This window comes from Ambystoma mexicanum, chromosome 7q (assembly GCF_040938575.1).
Source record: "Ambystoma mexicanum isolate Mex_15411 chromosome 7q, UKY_AmexF1_1, whole genome shotgun sequence".
Lineage (NCBI taxonomy): Eukaryota > Metazoa > Chordata > Amphibia > Caudata > Ambystomatidae > Ambystoma > Ambystoma mexicanum.
Window position 1 is genome coordinate 608365130 of NC_090941.1, and position 23520 is coordinate 608388649.

Genomic DNA, 23520 nt, shown 5'->3' on the forward strand with positions numbered 1-23520 from the left:
AGACTACAGGTGGCATTACAAGTTTTACCTTTGGTACAAGCCCGTACTACTAAGTTATAGTGGTAGCAGTAGCAGAGATTACACAAAGGGACCACAATTACTGTGACTCAAGCAAACACTGACTCATGGTTTCAGGTAGAAAAATATAAGTACATTTATTTTTAGACCATTCATTATAAACACAACACTTCTATTAAACTTCAATAAAAACCACACGTTAAATATACTACAACTAACCAATTCACTTTGTACTGTAAGTCTCAAGGTAAGTACCCTGTGTTTGAATGAACCGGTGTTAGGAACAAAACACGTTACCGCGAAGACGATTGCAATCACTTTTTGACAGTTCGGGCTACTAAACAAACGTGTATCCGTGACATGAAATGCTACCGGGACAAAAACACACTTAGCACCTGAGATACCCAGAGGGAGTTGGAGGCAAAAATCACAGGCAATATTTTGGTTAGGCAGGCAGAATCAAGAAACACTTAGAGACAGGAGGTCAAAAGTCAAAGGGCCGGAGCCAGGGTCGAAAGACACCGGGGCCAGTTGCCGAAGATCACACGGTCAGACAGTTCACGATTCAACGTAGCCAAAAGTACTTCGATATTGTCAATGTTCTAAAGCAAAAGTTATAAGAAGAAGTGAAGACAAGGGCAAGCCTTGGAAATGAAGAAAAAGGGATTCACCCAGTTTCATCAACGGGACACAGTACCTTGTTCCAGTAGTGTAGCTAGTGCCCTGGCAGTTGTTCCTAGTGGTTTACCGCAGACCCACGATTCCTGGAGCTTCATTGTGAAGGAGGACGTCTGAAGGGGGTCTGCACCACACAGGGATGAGGCCGGCAGCAGCGACAAGGAATAAAAGGTGCGCTCCTTAAAAACAGGAGAGGCTCTTCAGATGGCTATCCGGACCACTACAGCTGTGTGCAGCAATTTCGACCAAGGAAGAGGATCCTCTAGCTGTGGAAGATGAGCTGGTTGTTCCCACCCAGCTCAAGGGAAGAAGACTCCGGACTGGATCTTCTCTCAGTCGTTGAAGGTACTGCAGCAGGGCTTCACCGGGAAGGTAGTTGCAGCAGCCGTCGTTCTCTCCACTTCTCGTCAGTTCCTTGCAGTTCCAGTGGCGACTCTCTGACTTCTAGCCCAAGAGACCTGCCTTTTATGCGCAAAACCCCATTCACACAGCCTGGCTGTCAATCACGCAGCAGGGGGGTTGTCCAGCCCGGACAACCACCGTGACCAATCGTAACAAAGTGCGACTTGGGTTTCCTAGGATACCCTGTGCAAGGGGTGACTACACCCCTCCCTCACATTCAGCCCATATAGACACCCAGGCACCTTGAGGAGGGCTTCTAGGTAGAAGCCCGCCAAAAGGGAGCAAACAAAGAAGACAAACCTGGTTTGCCGCGCAAAGTAAAACACAAGAAGGAGTTTAACATAAAGAAATGGCCAATAAACCGCATTCGAGCCAAAAGAAAAAGGATTTGGTCAAGCGGGTTTAAGTTCTAGGCTAACACAATAGCCTACAATATTACCACGGTTATATAAGATAACCGCGGTAGAAAGTTAGGGTAGATACCACTGCCACCAGCCATGTCTAAATGTTAAGAGCGAAACAATGATCTAGGAGGTACAGACCAAAAGGGATACGAATTAACCCTTCTCAGTACTCCATGGAAGATGGGGTGTACTGGATCTGTGATAGATTGACTAAGTAAAGGTAATGGTAACTTTACACTTTTCTGGGGGACAGTAGTCGCCTCAGAAATGGAGTCGGTGGGAGTCTGAAAAACAACCCAGTGCCACTGCACAAAAGGTGCTGTGTGACGCACAAAAAGAAGGGTGCTACTGAAGTGGTGTCCTTAAGAGCCCACAATCACAAAAACAGGTGGAAACACATAGCAAAACACAGGTAAGAGTGGGGGAAAAGCTCTCACTCTTACCCAGTGGAAAAAAATGAACTCCAGAAGTCCAGCAAAGCTGCTGGGGGACTCACTAGGTGAGGGAAATTAGCCATAGATGAGAATTCTCCCTAACAGAGCTCGTCCTCACCCGCAAGCAACATCCTAGAGAGGAGAAAAGAAGAGGACAATTAGTAAGCGTTCGTCTTCCGATTCCAACGCTATTCAGACTCTGCTTACTTACCGAAGCTCTCCTGGAATTCAGCAAAGGTCCGGACATCTTCCACTCTACGCTCCGCTTCCATCTGGCCGCATTTCTTCCAGGAACTTCTCGGCGACCTGCAAGGAAGAAGAACACAGGTTAGCCCGATTCAAAGGATGCTCATAGCGCTGCGCTTCACGCATTCTCTTACCTTCTCGAGCACCGCCCTCTCCATCAGCTCGACGTTTTCATCATCCCTTCTGCATCTACGAGAGAAGGAGAAGGTTAACAGGGCAACTACTACTGCGGACATATACTCTTTAAAGAACTAGACACTTACCTCAAGAGTGGAGTCGCAGCCGGACTGGACTCCCGGGCCCACGCCAGTGAAGTTACTTGGCTGTAAGGTGCCCAGCCACGACACGCTCCTGCACAGAACAGCAGGACGGAGAGCGCACCTTATCGAAATACAAGGTGAGGAAGGCTCTAAGGGGGTCGCTAGGGGAACATTTGGGAGGCGGGCCCCGAGAGAAGGTAATTGTGGCTAAAACTGAACTCCTGTCTTCCAGAATAGACCCACGACTGCCCGAGTCCCTGGGGGAGGTGAATCCATCTCAGAAGCGATCCAGCCAAGTCAGATGGTGTTCCTATGGATACAAGGTTAGCGTTACAGCGGGTGCCTCGGCATCTATTCCACACTCCAGAAATCTGCCAGCCTGATTTCACTCGTGCCATTGGGGAGATGTACAACACCACCATCCATCAGATGAAATGTTCCCCTTGCCCAAAGCTCTGTAGTGAAGCCAGCAGCCATTCCCAGTACAGCAAGTCGAAAGCCTTAATAGTGTCCATAGACACCACTATGCAGGGCTCTTCTCGGGCATTCATTTGGTCAATTATGTGTTGGAGTCTGCGGAGGTTCAGGGTGGTGTTGCGGCCTGGTACAAAACCGGTTTGGTCCATGTGTATCAGGGAGGAGATGGGTGTATAGTGGTGTGTTGCCAGGACCGTTAAGTATCTTAACATCGTAATTTAGCATGCCAAGGGGGCGGTATGAGTAGCACCTGTCCATCGGTTTCCCTGGTTTGAGGATATGTATAACCATAGTTTCCCTCATGCTGGCCGGCAGTATGCCTTTTCTGATGCTTCCTCAAAGACCTTCGAGAGAATTGGGGCTAAAGTAGGGGCATATGCTTTGCAAAACTCTGGGGGGAGTCTGTCATTGCCGGGTGTCTTACAGGTGGCAAGGGAGGCGATTGCCTCCCCTATTTCCTCCACAGTGATAGGTCAATCTATGGAGGCTCGCTGGTCGGGGGCATGTTTCGGGAGCTTACTCTGACAGAGAGCCTCTGTTATGTCATTTTGAGGAACTAGGTAGTAATGGCTGTATGTGTGTACTAGGTAGTGAAGGTTTTGTTCATCTGTTGGGATCTCCACGGTGCCCCACATTGGTCCAGGAGCTGTGTGGGCAGGGGTCTGGGGTGCTCCTGTTTACAGAGCCACGCCAATAGTCTCCCGGGCTTGTCTCCCACTGTATGGGCTGAAGCTGTCTGTGTGGCATAGTCAAATTCGGCAAGCCGCCCTCATGCCTCATGGCACCAAGGGTGGATTTCAGCCTATCTTTGATCGCTCTGCAATTTGGACCTTGGGCTTCTAGCGTTTTAATCTCCTCCGCAGTAGCTTCTAGTTCCTCTCGCAATTTCCAGCGAATGCCACCGGCACTCGCTGTGACCTCCCCACTTGTCACTACTTTCATTGTTTCCCAGATAGTGCCTCAGCTATCCACACTCCCGACATTGCCATCGAGGAGGTTGTTCAAGGATTTTAACAGCTTATTCCTAAAGGGTTCGTCAGTCGATGCGCTAGTAGGCATTTGCCATGTCTGGATAGGAGGTCGGGAGGGGGTAAGGTTCCACTCTACCATAAGGGGGGAGTGATCCGACACTGTGCGGCCCAAGTATTCTGCATTGTGGAATTCGATTAAATACCCTGACCCAATTAAAAGATAGCCGATTCTAATGTGCAGTAAGTGGGAAGGAGAATAATAGGAGTACTCTGTAGTTCCCGGATTCAGCTCTCTCCAGAAGTAAACCAAGTCCAAGTCTGTCAAAATGGTATTCATCGCAGTGGTAGATGTGGGAGAGTGATTGCGGGGCAGAAAGGATTGGTGAAGTGTTACATCTCTCACACAGTTGAAATCGCCACCCCATAAAATGAAACCCTCTCGCCAGGGTGTAATAAGGGAGAAAAGTTTACGAGCATGAAGTGGGATGGCATGGTTCGGCAAATATGAATTAATAATGCAGATTTCCCTATGACGGAGGTAACCCCGTATGATCAAGTAGCTCCCGTGCCCATCTTTTTCCACCTCCAGTATTTGGAAGGACAGCGATGCGCTGATCCAAGTCAACACATCTCTTACGAACTCAGAGTATGTTGCTCCGTAACCGGTTCTGCCCCATCTATTCAGGAGTGCCTACTGTTCCTCAGCTATTAAATGGGTCTCTTGGAACAGGGCAATAGAAATGTTTTTGTGTTGTAAGTAGGATTTTACTTGGTTCCTGCGGGGTTGGGAGATCAGACCATGCACATTCCAGGTCAATATTCTAACTGTGGCTATGATGTTGTTGCGTGTTGGTCAGCTTCAACAGGCTCATGAGGGACCTCCATTTTCTTGAAGCGATCTTAATGCTCGGTCCCAGCTCCTGCCAGGCAGGAGGTTTGAGAGATTGGTTTTCAGTGCAGAAGGCGCTTCCATATCGTTCACCCAACATACTGGTCACGCGTCTCTGTTAGCCGGTGTGTTTGGATTAAACAAAGGCGTAACTTAAACAACACAACTTTGTAACAGTGCCCAGCAAACCCATATTGTTTGGGCAGTCTGGTATTTTCAAGGCCTAGGGTGGCCTTTTTATACCAGCTAATGGGACCAGCAACAGGCTCGTACCTAGTGTCAACTTGTGAGCGGGTTACTAAGACCAACAGTGGGTAACTGGGTTTCGCCACCATTGATCAAAGAAGGACATTAGAGGCGGTTTCTGGTTCGATGCTCAACACCCTTACTTGCAGGCACAGGTAAAGTAAACCAGGAGACACATACTTATCGTTCATGCATCTAAGCACCAGTGCTTATGATCGGCGTAAGTCCCACTCCTCGTATGGGGGTGTCCTGTTTCCCTGTGGGGGCACAGCTGTAGCATGGTGTGTAAAGAAGTGTTGAAGCCCAGTGAATCCAAAGCATTATCAGGGTCAGGGTTGCCTTTGTTGACCAGGTCATTGTGCTCCATCCACATGTTGACCGCTTCGGAACTGTCCATGAAATAAGATCGACCATTGTGGAGTATCGTCAGCCTAGCTGGGTAAATAAGTATATATTTAAGCCCCAGTTGCGGGAGCCTCGTTGTGATGGGTACAAATGTATTTTTGGTCTTCTGAACGGTAGGTGTGTAATCTGGGTAAATTGAGATTTCGGAATCGCATATCATCACACCCCCGTCCCTGGAGAATTACACGATTATCGCCCTGTTGCAAAAATTAAGGACCTTTGCTATAAGCGGTCTAGAGTGGGATCCTGGGAGAGGCCTCTTCCGGAGAGATCAGTGAGCCCTTTAGATTGCAAAACCGTATGACAGTTTTCCTGTGCTGACCTCTTGTATCAGGTTTTCAGTGTAGGAGGTCGGGTCTGGCCTTTCGGCTCCTTCCGGCACTCCCTGCATGTGTATGTTATTCCTGCGTGATCGGCCCTCTGCATCCTCTACACGCATCTCCAACATGGCATTACGTCTCTACAGATCTTTAACTCTCACCTCCAGTACTTTAGCGGTTGTAACAGTGGCATTCAATGTGGTTTCAGCAGTTGTGACCCTGACATCTTGCCTGTTCTCCAAAGAGGTTCGCAGAGAGGCAATCGCAGCCAGTATTTGATTGTCCTGCGAGTCGTGGGTAGGGGCCGGTGGTGTTGCCTGTTCGGTGTGTGACTCTCGGATGGCCTCAGTATGTTTATTTCGACCTGCAAACGAGTCCATGATGTTGGCTTTCCCCTTATGTTTTGTGGGCGACATCATTGGAGGATATCTACAGGGGCAGCACATTGTCAAGAGAACCAGGTTGGGTAGATGGGAAAGTGCAGGGTTCAGCAGTCACCACCCATCCTCTGCAGCGTAGGTTTTGTTGGGTGAGTCTCACTTATGCCAGCAAAAAAAGTCGGCATTGGTAAGGTCAAAGAGAGGAGGGTACAACGTAGTAGCGCTGTCAGATGGCGTGCATTAATGCTTCAGGCGTGAATAAAGGTCATGATGTTCTGTTAAGTGCCACCACTTCCGCAGATGCAGTTAATTCAAGGCGGTTCATCCGGAATTCCCCCGCTGGGTTACCGGGACGTGACCACTGCAATATTAATTACAGGACCATGGTCTTTATGGGCGGGAGATGCAGTGGTTTCAAGTCTGGGCCCCCGTGGCAATCACACAGGTGCAGCCATCGTACTGTCATGATGCCTACCCCCGGGGAACCAGACCAGGTCCAGCAACCCTGGAAGCAGGCATCAAGTTATTTTGAGCAAGCCCAAAAACCCCTGCTAGGGGCTGTTTGGGTGCAGTCCTGGCGCCTATGGCGCCAGGCTCATATGGAGAGTCAGTCCTGGCACCATAGGCGCCAGGCTCATAGAGTAGAACTTGCCTGATGCAGACCATGCTGCAAGCTTACCTGATGCAGACCATGCTGCAGAGCTCCAAGCTCAAATGAGGCTTGGAAGGGACTATTTTACCTAGGGACTATTTTTTACTCGGGTGGGGCTGGGGAGGAATACTTACCTGGGACTACTTTGGAGGCTATTCAAATCACGCCCGAAGAGCAGCACACGCTTTGCGTTATTCTGCATCCAGCAGCGTAACGCTCACCATGTCTGCAAGCCTGCATCCAGTCTTCTGCCATGCCCTCCTCAAGTCTGCAGCTCCTACAAAAAGGGAGGAACAGAAGGAGAAGAGGTTAGAACAGTTAGAATAAGAGAAAAACCTTCGATCCTTACCTGAATTCCGGACCCACCGTGCCTTCGAGCTGGAAGAAAGAAGCATTTTGCGTGCGCCGCCTCGCCTGCTACAGTGCCGCACTGTACTCACCGGCCTTCGCAGCATCCTCACGATCCACCGCATACTTCTGCACATTCCCGCCGCATTCTGGCACCTAAGGGGAACACAAGAACAGCAAAGGTGAGCCAAGGGAATAAACGGAGGCAATAGTAACTACCCCCATAGATTTACCTGATTACCGCCGGGGGACTATTCCTCTTCACGGATCGGCGCAGTCTCCATTGCATCCTCGCCGTACCGCGGCCCCTAAGGGGAACAAAAGGACAACAAGGTGAGACGAAGAAACAAACAAGGGGAACTCTTCTCACCACAATAGACTTACCTAATTTTACCGCCAGAGACATTATTCCCCGAACTTCATATTTTCTCTCCACACCTGAATAAGGGAGCAAGCCACAGGTTACATTCTGTATTGAACTGTGTAGGATAAGCCAAATCCTTACCTGAACTTCGTCAGCTACCACGAGGAACTCTTCGCTGGGGTCAAGCTGCAAACTGCAAGGAATCGGACAAGAGTGAAAGTCAGACATGTGAACTCTTACGAACTACATACTTTTCGGAGTCAATATTGTTCTGGAACTCGCCAATTCCTTCGAGCCAGTGAAGCAACTGGTTATCAACGTGCCCCTGCGCTCAATGCAGGATGGAGAGCTCATCTTTTCAAACCATCAGGTGAGACTATAAGAGGGGACATCAAAGGTGATCTGTGGGGAGAACAGCGGGGTTGGGGGGATTTACGCTCAATCCCACGGGTGGTTAATTCCCTTTCTCCATTTATAGAAGAATATTCCTACGGGCCAAGCAAACGAAGCTAGGTGGGCCAGTCCAGTCTGTCATCTCGGCCCTACGCATCACACTGGTGGAGACCGCAGCTGTCCAGTTCAGATCGACGCCTCTGTGGGAGCCAGGTGAGCGTAACACGTACCTGAGGTGCTGCTTTCAGACAGCAGTTCTGCTCACAGCCCGTGGCTCGGCACCCATCGTCCTCACAACAGCTCCTCTCCCGTGTGCGCACATGGAGGCTCGGTGCTGCACAGCGACATTTGCAGCAGCCCACCAGCAACGGGGCATGAGGCAGATTGTCAGATCAAGGGGTCTGCTCCATGTCTCTGTTCCAATTTCAGTCCACCAGGGGGATGCGCTTGTCCGTCCTCTCACCCCGCATTCGCGCACATTAGCTGCTTGTGCTGTGGGAGCTTGGTCATCAGCATCTCAGCTGGACAGGCTGGTCACTCAGCCCCCAGGTCATTAGAAGGACAGTTATTTTAAGAGGCACAATATATTTACTCCGGCAAACTCATCTCAGTCGACCAGCATGAGGGGTACACCATCTTGTATCGAGTAATTCCCCGTAACAACGCGGATGTCTCCTCTGTGCAGGCTCTGATTCGTCTCGGGCGCACGTTAATCAGGTGAGCAACGGCTTCCCCAGTTCAAAAGTGTTTCTATGCTATAGTTTCAAGTGGTTTTACCAACCGCTTTTAGGATCGCGCCAGGATCGCAGTGGGAGCTCTGGGCAGCTACGACCTTACTGCATGAGCTCAGGCCGCGCCCTCCGCGACATGGCTTGATGTCACCAAGGAACTGTCGAGCCTTCTTGCCCTTTATCTTCACTGTTCGATCTGTTACTTCCTCAGTTAGGTGTGGACCAGTGAATCTGTGTATGAACCCGGTCCTGGTGAAGTCCGGGAGCGGTATGGTATCAACAGGGTAGAGTTGTGGTTTGAGCCATTCTTCATTTGTTTCTGTATCGTTATCTCTTTCTTTTTCTTTGGGCCTCTCCTGTCGTGCTTGCAGTTGGCGAGAAATAGGAGACACTGGCCATCAAGGCAGTGGTGTTATCATACATTTATTGTCCCAATACATTAGACATTCCTTCTGCGTCTGTCAACGCCCTAGTGGGAGGAGTGTGGAGATTTTGTATGAACCATCCGGTTACCACCTCGTGTGGGGTTTAATTGGTGGTCGGACACTGGTTTGTTGGCCAATGCGAATAATGCTAAAGGCAGACAGTGGAGCCAACTTTAATTTAAGGTCCCTTTTATCTTGGAGATGCCCTCTTTGAGCAGCCCATTGAGGCGCTTGCATACTCCGTTCGCCTGCGAATGGTACGCACAGAAGAATTTGTGTTGAATTCCTAGCAAAGCAGTAATATGATGCAACAGATCATTGGCGAAGCGAGGGCCGTTGTCAGACTGCAGGACCTCACATATGCCCCACCTTGGGAAAACTTCTCTAACCAGAAATTTTGCTGCCCAGAGGGCATCCGGATGGGAACAGGGACCCGCTTCGATCCATCAGTAGAACGGGCATACAACCACTATCATGTAGCGGTAGCACTGACATACTTGGAGCTTATCTACATAATCGACATGAAGGTGCTGGAATGGACCCAATGGGCGAGGTATGGCTCCTTTCACTATCCTCAGTGTATGGCCTGCTGTGAATTTACTGCAGACAAGAAGTCATAAATTCGGCCATGTGCTCCGTCAGGTTGGGACAGAACCAATTTTCTCCAATGTGAGCAGCAAGTACATCCTTCCCCATATGGGTACGATGGTGTAGTTGTCGGTGCTGTGTGTAACAACGATAGGGGCATTACCACCTTACCCGTGCTGCCTTGCTGCCATAGGGCATCTGAAGGTGATATAGAACACCCCCTTTTTACCCATAATTCCTTCTCATTCCTCAGCGCGCTTTGCTGTAATTCCATTATTTGTGTCACCGATAGTGTATTGTAGCCTTCCTTCAGTACCATTGTTCATACATAAGTACGCGCCTTAGGGGGGCATGGCTAACTGCTATGTAGAGCAGACGTGTCTCCTGAGAGCTTGGTGCTGATGTGCCATGATAAGCTGTTTTAAGTGACTTTAAAGTGCTCTGGAACCCTACAAGTTGCACCATTTGCCGCAGAACCTCTTCAGCAACTTTCGTACCGTCTCCCAGGCGGAGAAGAGACGGCTAACGTCTCTACCCGGCGTGCAAAAAGTGTCGGTGAGCGGGTCCAAAATGGCGGCTCCCGCACCCTGATCCCTCGAAAGACCGGAGCGCACTATCACCACTGACGACGCTGCCCGCCGGTGGGGGAAGAGGATCCTGGGCTGCCGACCTGTGCCGGGCCTGGAGGAGGGGGCTGAACAGCTGCACTCATCGATTGAGAGGACCGACCCTGACGCCCCTGCCAGACTGCGCCCTGCCTGCGGCGCATGACTGGGCTGAGGTGTGCCCTGGATAGTCGCGAGGGCCCCCGGTGTGAGCGGTGGCTGACCGGTACTGCCGAGGTAGGCGAGCACGGCGGAAGACCAGCCCGGACATCCACACTGGCGGCTGGGTGCGTGGGGCACGTGGCCGCGCATTACTCTACTCCCCTGCGCCTGACTTTGCCGCTGGTGGCAACGGAAGAACTTGGGCTTGCCTCCCCGAGGCGCTGAGACCCCGGCTGTCTATTTTCCCCCGCCTGCATGAACCTTCATTGGGGGGAGGTGTGGGCGAAAACACCTGGCCCCTGCCTGCAGACTGACGCTCCGGCGGACCGTGAGGCCCACTCTTAGGGGAGTCCCTGTGCTCCCCCACCACTCCACAGCCGACAACTGGGGGGGCCGTCCGGCGCACAGTGTGCCCGCTGGAACTGAGATACCCTTTGCTTCCCGAAATTGGCCTGCCGCCCCGCAGCCTCATATCATTGTCCTGTCGGTCCTGCAGCGGTAACGAGAGTCTCCCCGCCGCAGCTGCTGCTGGCGGCCTCCCGATTACACTCCCGGCACTCTCGGTGCGGTGAGGCCCTGCGTTGACGATATGTCCGGCAGAAACGGCAGGCCCAAGCAGCGCCAGACCACGATGGACACCTTCGCAGCCTGCGAATCCCCAAATTCCGAGGGCACAAACAAGGCGGCCTCGGACGTTCAATCTAACCCCACGGCAGTTGCGGCTACAGAGCCTAGTAACACCCAGATACTCAAAGCCATCAAGCTTTTCCAGGCAACGATGGAAAACAAAATCGACGCCGTTGCCACAGACCTGGGCCTCCTGCGTCAAAATGTCCATTCCCTGGCCAGCAGAACCGAGGCGCTTGAAACACAAGTCCGGGAAAACACTGAATCCAAAACTCACCTCCTTCGAGACGTCGATGAGCTTCAGCAAAGGGTCAAAAACTTGGAGGACAGAGCCGAGGAGACGGAAGGGAGGGCTCGCCGGAACAATATACGTCTCCTCGGGCTGCCAGAGGGTTCCGAAGGCTCCGACCCCACTAACTACATAGAGAACCTCTTGCTACATGAGGTGGGAGCTGGTAAACTCTCCCAGGGTTTCACCATCGAGAGGGCCCACAGATCCCTGGCTAAGAAACCACCGCCGGGGGACCCACCCAGACCAGTGATAGCGAAAGTTCTCAACTACAGGGATCGAGAAGTTATTCTGGCCTTTTCCCGAGCAGGTGGCCAAATCCAATGGAACTCTGCTAAAATCGCCATATACCCCGATTACACCTTTCAGGTCCAAATGAACAGAGCGCAGTTCATACACACGAAGGCCAGATTGAAAGCCGCCGGGCTGCGTTATATGCTCCTGTATCCTTCTAGGCTTAAAGTGCTGCATAACAATAAGGCGCACCTGTTCGACACTCCGGCTCAGGCCAGGGACTGGATGGACGGTTTACAGATCCCTGATATTGAGGAAAGGAAGCGGAAACCGAGATAACAATCCTCCTGTCATCCTGGCGGGAATTATACTTTTGTTTGAACCTCTACACAGCTGAATGGATCCTCCTTGCGGAGACCCGGAGTCCAAGTTCATTCCACCCCCTGAATGTTTATTCCTTTTGGGTATATATACCCGCCCGTAGGGCACCTGGAGACCAATGCACGGTCCAACGGAGCAGAAACGGGACAGTCATAACGAGGGTAACCTCGCTGGGCCAGTTCTATGTTTGGGGATTTCACAGTTAAGGGGGGGGGGTGGGAATAGGGGAGTTTTTGCACAAGTTGGGGACATACACTGGGATATATCGAGACCACGCGGACAATTCACATGCAACGCAGCACCATCAAGACCTCGAGCTCCACCTGTTACATACAATAAACCACACTACGCCTATGGCTGACACAATAAGGGTCGTTACTTGGAACGTCAGAGGCCTGAACAGCTTCGTTAAACAAGGGCGAGTCCAAACCTACATGAAAAGATGCAAGGTCGGAATCGCCATGCTGCAAGAGACTCACTTAACTGCCAAGAAACTGGAAGCCCTGGCCAAAACTTGGCATGGTACCCCAATAGGTTCAGCTTACTCCTCCTACGCCAGAGGGGTTCTGATTTGGATTGCCCCCACTGTTCCTTTTAAACTCACTAGCACTAAAACAGACAACGAAGGTAGGATGGTGGTGGTGTGCAGCTCCATCGAGGGCAAAGAGGTATGCCTGGTCAGCACTTACGCACCCAACCATGACGCGGCTGCCTTCTTACATTCCCTTTATACGCGACTCAGCCCGTATGTGGATAGAATTATGATATGGGGGGGGTGACCACAACTATACCCTTGACCATCTACTGGACAGATCAGATAACAAACACGATCGCCCCTCCCCTCCAGCCAAAATACTTTCCAAACTAATCCAACAGTTGCAACTCCATGACCTATGGAGGGTCCAGCAACCGGAGCAACGCGAGTATTCCTTCTACTCCCCACCTCACGCCGTACACACCAGGCTGGACTACATTTTTCTCAGCCTAACGCAACAGTCCATATTTGTTGATGCGCGCTACCTGCCTAGGGTGCTGTCTGATCACTCTCCCCTATTGGTAACCTGGGAGGTGTTCCCGCCTAAACCCCCTGTACCCACATGGAGTCTGAGGGCTGAGGCCCTACTTGACACTGCATTCAAGGAACGCATAAAAGATAGTACTGAGGAATATTGGCAAAATAACTTGCATAGCGTTAGATACTTGAGCACAACTTGGGAAGCATACAAGGTGGTTATGAGGGGCGAGATGATCGCAGCAGTTGGGGGAGCTCAGAGATCCATTACATCCTTGCTTGAGCGTGCAGAGAGGGACCTGAGTATGCTCGAAGGCAGGGCTGACCCATCCCCTGACCAATTACAAAAAATGGCCGAACTTAGACAAACCTGCCTAACTCATTGGGAATCCCTCGGTAAACTGAGTTACGCCAAGCACACAGAGAGAATCAATGCTCTGGGAGACAAGCCGGGGAAACTCTTAGCTTGGCTCTATAAAAGGGAGACCCCCAGGCCACCCATCTGCCACATACTCACACCTGACGGCACCGCCGTGCATACCCAACAAGAAATCAATTTGGTTTTTACCGACTTCTACCGTAGCCTGTACTCCGAAGCCCCACCCCCCTCTGACACCAGGATCGAAGACGCCCTTGACGTCATTGACCTACCTAAATTAGACTCGCAATTGGCTGAGACCCTTGACGAGCCCGTCACCCCCGACGAGGTCAAGGTGGTAAATAGATCACTACCAGCTGGGAAAACCCTGGGTTCGGATGGTCTCCAGGGGGAATTATACAAGACCTATGAGGAAACACTCGCCCCAATATTGGCCCAGGTCTTTAATGAGGCCTTCGAGTGTGGTACCCTCACGGACTCCATGAGTGAGGCCGTGATTATTCCCTTACTTAAACCAGGGAGGGACTGGGAAGATTGTGGTTCATACAGGCCCCTCTCTATGCTTAACGTAGACTGCAAGATCCTTACTGCCCTGCTTGCGAATAGACTGCGCAGAGTAGTCCCTCTGTTGATCCATCAAGAGCAAACTGGATACGTCCCGGGGCGCTCCATCACTGAGAACCTGCGCAGGTTACATCATGTCATTTATAGCACTGAGGGAAGGCCGCAGAAACTTGCAGTGGCGTCACTAGATGCCACCAAAGCTTTTGATTCCATGAGGTGGGACTGGTTGTATGCCACCAAGGCCAAAATGGGAATAGGCCCTGTATTCCTAAAGTGGACCCAGCTAGTTTATGCTAACCCCACCGCGAGAGTACGCACCAACAAAACCTATTCCGCTAAATGGTCCCCACACAGGGGCACCCGCCAGGGGTGCCCTCTGTCCCCCATGTTATACATTCTTGCCGTGGAACAAGTGGCGGCCTACCTGAGACAGGAATATGGGGATGGAGGCATTAAGATAGACGGGGTGACCCACCTCATCTCTATGTACGCTGACGACACCCTTTTGTACCTTCAAGACCCTGAGCACCTCCTACCCTACATCTTGGAAACCCTGGACTGCTTCCACAAGCTCACCGGGTTCCAGATTAATAGGAGCAAATCTTGCCTTTACCCCCTTGCAGCACTTTACACTGATGAATACAGATCCCTCCCCCCCTCTAGATCTCGAATGGCAGGCAACATCTTTCAAATACTTGGGGATAACCATACACCGCAACCCCGGCACAGAACACATCCTTAATACCGTAAGGGCCAAAGACTCTCTCACGAAATCCATGGAATTCTGGGGTCGGCTCCCGCTTTCGATGGCCGGGAGGGCTGGTCTCCTTTAAAATGGTCGCCCTTCCCCGCCTACTACATAACTTCTCTAACGTCCCCTTCAACATCCCCCCCTTATTCTTCAAAGATCTCAGCAAACTCTATATAGAGTGGCGTTGGAGACTCTCCTAAGACCATACGAAAGGGGCAGCCTTAAGATCCCCAACTTTGAGCTGTACTTCCTTGCCAGCCAGCTGAGACATGTCACGCAATGGATGGCCGATGAGAGCACGACAGACACTCGCCTCCTCCTACCGGCCCTCCCCCGGTTGTTACTAAGAGACATACTGTGGGCCGGGGAAAGTGCTACGAGACACTGCCCTTAGCTCGCCAAGCTCGGGATCCGGCTTTGGAAAAGGGCCTGCAAGCTGGTTGGGTCGGCGACCCGTTCTCCCCACAGATCCCCATTGCTGCACTTATGGTTAATCACTCTTGGGAGCAACTTGAAACACGCACACAATGGGAGCCCCTCGGGGTGGCCACGCTTGGGCACTTGATTCAAGAACAGGAAATGCTAACTTTCTCGGAACTCTGTGAGGCCACGGGCCTTCCGGCAGGACAGTTCGTGTTGCACAGGGTGGTCGTACAGACCTTGTACAAGAGATGGCCGGTCGCTGCCGACCTGACTGAGGAAAATGAATGCATCGAAACGATACTGAACTCCGCTGAGGGGGCCATGAAACCTCACAAATCTACGAGGCCCTGTTGTGGGGTACGACCAGGGGAGACCTTAAATGCAGGAGTAAGTGGGAAACTGAACTGGGCCTTGTTTTTGAAGACAAGGATTGGGGTGACATAACCCACTACCATAAGAAAGTTTCCAGGAACGCCCACTTGCAGCTTATACAGCTGTACATCACCAATAAATAGAGTGTACCTCACACCTGAAGCCATATCAAGATTCACAGGTGCTGGAACCCAATTATGCCCCAAATGCAGTGAACCCAGGGCAGGAATGACTCGCATGTTCTGGGGTTGCCCAGTGATCAGGGAGTTCTAGTCACAAGTGAAGGACAGAGTGGCCGGCGCAGACATCGAAGTTGAGGTCGACGAGCCTACGGCCTGTATCCTGGGCAGATATAGGCAAAACAGGAAGAACAAACCCCTAACCAAGCTCACAGATCTTATATACATAACAGCCAAAAGACATATTGCCATGGGGTGGAAAAGCCCCAGAGGTCCACATATGCCCCTATGGTGGGGAGACCTTACGAAGTGGATTATAGCTGAAACCGCTGCGTGGGAAACTGCTATCTATGTGCAAAGACTAGATTCCAGCGAGGAACTACACCATTGGGTGGCCCTGACGGTGCCCTTGCTCCACCCTGAGGTGGATAATACGGAGCGGAGTGGAGAGAGTTGCCCGGACGCGGGCACGGACTAGAGAGGAACAGTGAACTAACCGTGGTCTTGCGGGGGGAGAGGGAGGAGGGTGGGGTGAGGTTTTGGGTATTTCCTTGATATGCTTGACCAATCGCTAATGATACTGTTTTTTTTTCTTGTTTACCTCATGTTATTAAACCAATAAACAAATTTAAAAAAAAAAAGTATGCGCCTGAGATGGGGTGTCCATATCTAAGAAGTCCTCGAAATATGCTGTTCGTTTTGCTTCTGCATCTGCTGCCTCGTTTCCCCTGGAGATGGGATCCTCCCCCCTCAAGTGGGTCTGGCCTTTTGCGACCGCTATGCATAATGATATTTGGAGCGCTTCTTTCAGTCTGCCCCATGACAGCATGTGCTGCACCGGCGACCCGTCAGCACGTCGGAAACCCCTGCCAGTCCAGAATGAACTGTAGACGTCACGTAGGCTGAATCTAAATATACTGTCAAGTTCTTTTCCTTACTGTGTTCCAATGCCAGTATTAGAGCTACTAACTCTGCAGATTGAAAAAATGTGATGGTACGCGTGTGCTTACTGACACTTCGCTTGTCCCATCCTCCTTTAACCTCACTACTGCTGTCCCAGCATGTCTTTCCCTGTGTGGTCTGGTCTATAGCTGACGAACCGTCAATGTAAAGTACTTCTTGTTAGGCAGAAACCTGTGCAGTTCCCTTTGGGAACACTGCAAAGGATTTAGGACTACAGGTGTTAGCAGTAAACCCACTTGGTAGCAGTCTGTACCACCCAGATTTACCTGGTAGCTGTGGCTGAGCAGTCAGACTTCCCTCAAGAAGAGTTAGGCAGTATGCAAACTATACACAATAGGTACTCAGATACAATAATACAAGCAAACACTGACCAGAGCTTTGGTATCAAAGTATATAATTATTTATTTAAAAACACACTGTTTGAAACACTCCAGCACTCTTATTGTAAAACATTCTAAACACAGTTACTATTATAATATATACAACCCTTATTCTTTATCAGATAAGTCTTAGTTAACACCACTTATTTCCAGACAGAGGTGAGCGCTTAACTATAGATGGCACTCCAATAAGTTCAAGAAGAAGGGAGGGAAAAAGACAGAATATGGGAAGATACACCACTCTAAGATTTAGGAACACTTTTAGCAAGGCAGAAGAGCAAAAGTCACTTGTGAACCAAAGTCCATAGGCTGGGCACACTCTTAGAGAGAGCAGAGCACAAATGCGCCCAAGATCACACAGTTACACTAGGCTTTGAAAGTCTTGCAGAGAGTTCGAAAAGAGTTTAGAGAGGCTCAGAAAAGTTTAGCCAGGGTGTCCCAGGCTAACCCAGGTTCGAAAGCCGGGGGCTAAATCTACCCCGTTCAGTCGGTGGCAAGGGAAGCCAGGCGGAACACGGTACCTTAAGTGGGAAGGATCCTCCAGCGGTGGCAGTTGTTCCTGGCAGCGGGTGCAAGTCTCGGCGTCGTCCAGGGGAACAGAAGATCTCGACTTTCAGGAAAGCTGAAGGTCGTTGCACTGCCAGGGAAGAAACCAGCCGCATAGTTTTCCGGTTGAAGGCATTACCCTTTATTTCGCGGTCGTGGTAAAACGTGGTATTCCGGTTGCCGGGGTGCTTGGCACAGGCAAGGCGGCCACGAGATGCGTCGGGAAGGCGAAAAGACGGTGAAACTGGTTATCCCCACCAGTCAAGGAAGAAGACTCTTCGGCAGGAGATCTCCTCTGTCGTTGGGAAAAGTGGTGAGACGGTCCAGCAGGGCTCCACCGGTGGTGTCGTCGTGGCAGGTCGGCTCAGCTTCTCCCTTGTCGGATTCTTAGGTCCTGTGGCGACTTCTGAAGTTCCAGTCCCCAAAGCCCTGCTTTTATGCAGAAAACCCCTATTCACTCAGCCTAGCTGTCACTCAAACATGCTAAGTGGTGAGCCGGCCGGCTCACCACTTGGGCCAATCAGGACGTGCGACTTGAGTTGCCTAGGCAACCCAGTCCAGGGTGCCTAAATCCCCCTCCACCTCTCCTAAGTACCCCAGACAGAGTGGCACCACTTTGGAGGGCTTCTGTGGAGAAGCCCGCCAAAAAGTGGAACAAAGGGCTCGACTTGGGTTGGAGTCACAGAAGAGAACACAAACGCCATTTTAGAACCGAGTTTTGGCAAAAAATACCAACCGGAGAATTAATAATAATTAAATAAACCGGCGGTATGTTCGAGGCTATCGTAATTAAATAAATAAAGATAGTAGCCTCAAACAATGGGAAAATCCCATAGAGAAATATTCGCGGTTGAATATAAAAAGTAGTATCCACTGCCACCAGCCAAAACTCGATCAGGGGGGACGGAGACGTGCCCCCTCGACTAACAGACCCCGGGGCAATCGAATTGCCCCAGCCAGTACATCGACAATATGATGGTTTGTACTGGTTATGTTCAGAATTCAAGACTAGTAAAGTCATTGGTGACTTTACATGCCCTGGGAGACAGTAGTCAGTCCCAGGGTATGGAGTCTATACTGGGGGGGTCACTATGACACCCCTGTGTTACTGCACTGAGGGTGCTGTGTAACACACATCACAAAAACACATGAAGCCCTATGGAGTAACAGACCCCATAGCCCATTAAAAACATCTAGAGTCAAAGGAACACACTCAAATCATGTCGAAGAGTGAGGGTAAAAGAGTCTCACTCTTGGCAGGAGAAACGCTATTACTGGGTCTAATTTCCCTTTGTAGAAAGCGAATGGCTTGTGACCCATGGTTGTCTTCTGTGTCAGTACTGCGGTCATTACTACGCTGTTGGAGTGTGAGAATAAGTAAAATTTATCTTGATAGTCTTGGATCCCTTACACTGGAGCTGTGCATATTGCTATCTTCAGCTCCTCAAATGCCCGGTCATGTCTTTTGTCCAATATAGTGACGTCCCCTCAACAAAGGCCTTGTTTATGTGCTGTAGTTGAATACCCATGCCCTGCAGTAATAGCAGAGTCCTAAAAACTGGCATTTGTCCAGCTCCCCTGTTGCTTTTTACACATTGTACACCGCCGTGTTGCACAGTGATTGTGATGGAATTAAAATGCCTTGTTTAACTAGGGCCGCAATGGTCTCATAAATGACCTTGTCTGCCTCCCTCGATAGAGGGTAATGCTTTACTCTTAGTAAGATTGCTCCTGGCTTAAGCTTTATCTTCACTCCTCCTATTCCTTTCAAAAGCCCCACATCATAGGGACTTATGTCCATAAGGCACTGGGGACCTTGGCCAGGTCTTCCGTGAGAAATGACGCTGGTGCTTGTAGCATCATCACCATTCTCTGTGGTACCTCTCTGTGGTGTATTTTCACCTAGTATGTAATGCTAATGTCGAACACCATCTTGTGATCCGAGCGGTTGTCTTTGAACAATTCTTCGTCAGTCATGGTAGTTAATATGTACCCTTCTCCCACTGCAATCACTGTGCTCCATGCTCGTCCAGTGTCATCTGTCCCATGCACTGTTATCCTGTCTTCCCCCACTATTACTGCTTCTAGTTTTAGCGGGATCACAGTCTCCTCTGGCTTGTTCAATGTGTCGCACTCACCTGAATTCTGCAGGAGCGATGGGAAGGACCTCTGGATTGGGTACTGGTGCCCTGTTCTAGTGTTCTTCAGTGCCACAAAGGTATGCCTGTGGAAACAATCATTGGTTTAGTGTTCTAGTCTACTGTATCACACCCTACCCCTTCCCCCGAGTGCCTGGTGTGATTGTGAGTTCTATTGGGCTCAGCTTGTTTAATGTTTTGGTGAGCTCTCCATCATGAGCTATGCAGGGGTGCGTGCTCGAGCGAGGAGAGTCTCTAACCAGTTACGTCACTGGTTCGGTGAGTTTTTGTCCGGTTGTGTCTTTCACATGCGATTGTCCCCTTACATGTGTTTCTTTCCTTTTCAGATCACGGGTTGCTGTGGTTGTTGCCGGTGTGGATCGAGGAATCCTGCCTGAAGACCTTGAAGTAGCAGGTAAGCTTGCTTTACGGTTTTTGGTAATTGTCTATTAACTGTCTTTAGTCTTTCAGGGTCGGGTTCGAGGTGAGCCGTGCTACGAGGTGCCGCAAGAGGGAAAGAAGGCACGAGATCGGAGCTGCACGGATAGAAAAGGCTGCGACGAAGAGTTCTCAGGTAAGCTTACTACTGCTGCGAAGCTGGCCGGAGCCGAGCAAGCGACGCGGTGTAGGACAAGAAGAGATCGGGAGATGGAGTTACTGCAGGTAAGCGGTGACACGTAGCTGGAACGAAGAGAAAGCGCCACAGGTTGGAGTCCTCGCAGGTAAGGTGTAGCACATTGTGGGTAGAAGAAGCTAAGCCACTACAAAGCGGAGGTAAGACGGTGTGTAGCTGAAGCTGAGTAGAAGATTCCAGGTAAGCAGAAAATCTTCGGAGCTGCGGTGAGTGTGGAAACAGAAAATCACACGAAGCACAGGATGCTGACTGGGTGTGGCTTATATAGACAGCCACACCCAAAGACTAGACCGCACCATACAGAATGGGCACAAGGAACAGGAAATGGAGTTTCCTAACAGGAAGTGAACCTAACTAGTGTAAATTCTATGCAATGCTGTATGATAAAGGGTGGATGTGAGCTCAGGAGGCCCTCGTGTGTCTTGTGTGCCAGGCCCTTGTCCACATAACCCCAAGTAGACTGCTAGAAGAGGGTGAAAGTGTGTTTGGGACCTTAGTGCTTCTGACAGTCTTCCCCCTCAAGGCCCCTCCCAAGGGTGCGTGTGTGACCCTTGGCTTAGTGGGATTGTTTCGATGAAATTGTTTTTGCAAACGAGGAGCGTGAACGTTTTCGCTGGTTTTCCAGGACCTATCTTGTGGACCATACCCTTTCCAATCTATCAAGTAATATAGTTTGTTCTTAACCACCTTGGAGTCTAATATTTTCTTGACTTCATACTCGGGTTCTTCCTCGATTTTCACTGGGGCAGGAGGTGTCTGCAGACGAGTCTCCGGGTAGACCGGTTTCAATAAGGATACATGGAAGACCGGGTGAATGCGTATGTGAGATGGCAAGGTCAATTTCATAGCCACCGGCGACACTATGGCTTCCACAGTGAAGGGTCCTAGATATTTTGGCTGGAGTTTCCTAGATCCCTTTAGCGGGATATACTTGGATGCCAACCACACTGAATCACCTACTCGATAATCAGGTGCTTGCCTGCGTTGACGATCGGCATAGGTCTTCTGTGTCTCTTTGGCCATTTCCAAATGGTGCAGTGCTTCTTGACTGGCTTGACTTATATGTTCATGTAAGGTTTTGACTGCTGGTATTTCAATGGCTTCTGGCGGGTCATATATAGACGTTCGAGGATGCGACCATATAGTATATAGAATGGGTTTAACCGAGTAGAGGAGTGCACTGAGTTATTATAGGCATATTCAGACATCCACAGGACGTCCACCCAGTCTTTGTCCGTCTGATGTAAGAGACAATGGAGGTATTGTTCGAGGGTTTGATTTGTGTGCTCCGTTTGGCCATCAGTTTGTGGGTGATGGCTTGTGGAAAGGTGAATCTTGACTCCTGCCAAATCTCAACAACTCTTCCAGAATCGTGACCCAAATTGACTTCCCCTGTCGGATACTATAGCTGAAGGGAAGCCGTGTAGTTTGTCTATCCGATTTAAAAATACTTGAGCCATTTGTGGAGCTGAAGGGAATCTCTTTCAGAGCTACAAAATGGGCCATTTTAGAGAATAGATCCACAACTACAAAAATGGTGTTATATCCGGTTTTGGGAGGTAAGAAATGGTATGCCAGGGTGCAGGTGGTATTGCTAATGGTTGTAATAGACCCACTGGTCTGTTCTTAGTTGCCTTGTTTTGAGTGCAGGTGCCACATGAATTAACAGAACTCGTAACGTCTTTTCCACAACTTGGCCACCGGTATGACCTTTTGACCTTTTCCAGAGTCTTGAATATTCCAGGATGGCCTTCCAAAGGGGTGATGTGGTAACTAGTAATCACTTGTTCCCATAAAGCCGGCGTGGGGAGGTAGATGCGTTCTCAGTAATGCGGTAGTCCATTCCTGATGGTGATTTGGGCTCCCTTCCTAGTCCATGCCTGTAATTCTGCAGTTGACGTACTGTTTTTCATCTTCTCCTTCAGCTCTTCCAAAGCTGTGTTGGTAGAGCCGCATGTCCTGAGTATCTTGTTGCCTGGTATGATGTCTACTGAGTCCGGTGTAGTGTATGCTTCCTCACCTTTTTTCGATGCGCGATAGAGCGTCTGCTTTACCATTCTTGACTCCAGGTCTGTATGTGATTACGAAGTCGTATTCAGCCAGAAACAGGGCCCAGGGCAGTTGACGAGATGACTGAGCTTTGGCAGACCGCAGGTACTGTAGATTTCGGTGGTCTGTTATTCATTGTCACTGTGTGTTTGGCTCCCAATAGGTAGTGTCTCCACTCCTTTAGGGCGTCCTTGTCGGTAACTGAGTAGTTTAACTCTGCCGGGGAGAACTTATTTGACCAGAAGGCCACCGGATGAAGGCAACCAGTTTCTGGGTACCATTGGGAAAGGCCCCCCCCCATCCCCATGGCTACACTTGAGGCATCTGTTTCTACTGTGTAGGGAAATTCAGGTTGTGTGTGTGTTGAAGAACCGGAGCAGAAGTGAATTTCTCTTTAAGCGCGCAAAAGGCTTCCTCGGCAGCTGGTGTCCACTTGAAATTTCGATGTTTTCGTAACAGGGAGGTAATAGGGTATACTAATTGCGAGAACCCCCGGTATGAATCGTCTGTAAAAGTTTGCAAAGCCGAGGAAACTCTGAACCCCTTTCAGGCACATATGTGCTTGCCTCCACTTTCCTGTTGTCCATTCGTATGCCTTGAGGAGAAAGTACAAAACCTAGGAACTGCACATCTGTAACATGGAATGAACACTTCTCGAGTTCGGCATATAGGTGAGTGTCTCTCAACTTCTAGAGTACTGCTCGTACGTGTGTTATATGGTCTTGCAGATTCTCAGAGTAAATGAGTATGTCGTCAATGTATACGACTGCACATATGTCTAGCAGTTCACATAGAACGTTGTTCATAAAGTATTGAAAAGCCGCTGGGGCATTGCATAACCCGAAGGGCATTACTTGGTACTCGTAGAGTCCGTACCTGGTGCGAAGCAGTTTTCTAATCATCTCCCTTCTTTACGCGCGCCAGGTGGTACGCTCCACGGAGGTCTAGTTTAGTGACACACCTGTGCCTGTTCGATTGGTCCAGTAACACCGGGATCAAAGGCAGCGGGTACCTGTTCTTGACTGTTACTTGGTTTAGCGCCCGGTAGTCTATGCATGTCGTCAGATCTCCCTCCTTCTTGGTGACAAAGAAAAGGGGGGAGGCCGCTGGTGATTTTGAGAGCAGGATAAAACCGTTTGCCAGATATTGGTCTAGGTTGGTCTTCAAGTGATCGTTCTCCTTTTCTGTTAGAGCATATATG

At 50.1% G+C, this 23520-nt stretch overlaps 1 protein-coding gene across 3 annotated transcripts in view; it reads left to right on the forward strand.

The window, feature by feature from the left end:
* Window positions 1-23520, forward strand: part of SPART (spartin) — a 574761-nt gene that overhangs the window by 104381 nt on the left and 446860 nt on the right. The window lies entirely within an intron of this gene.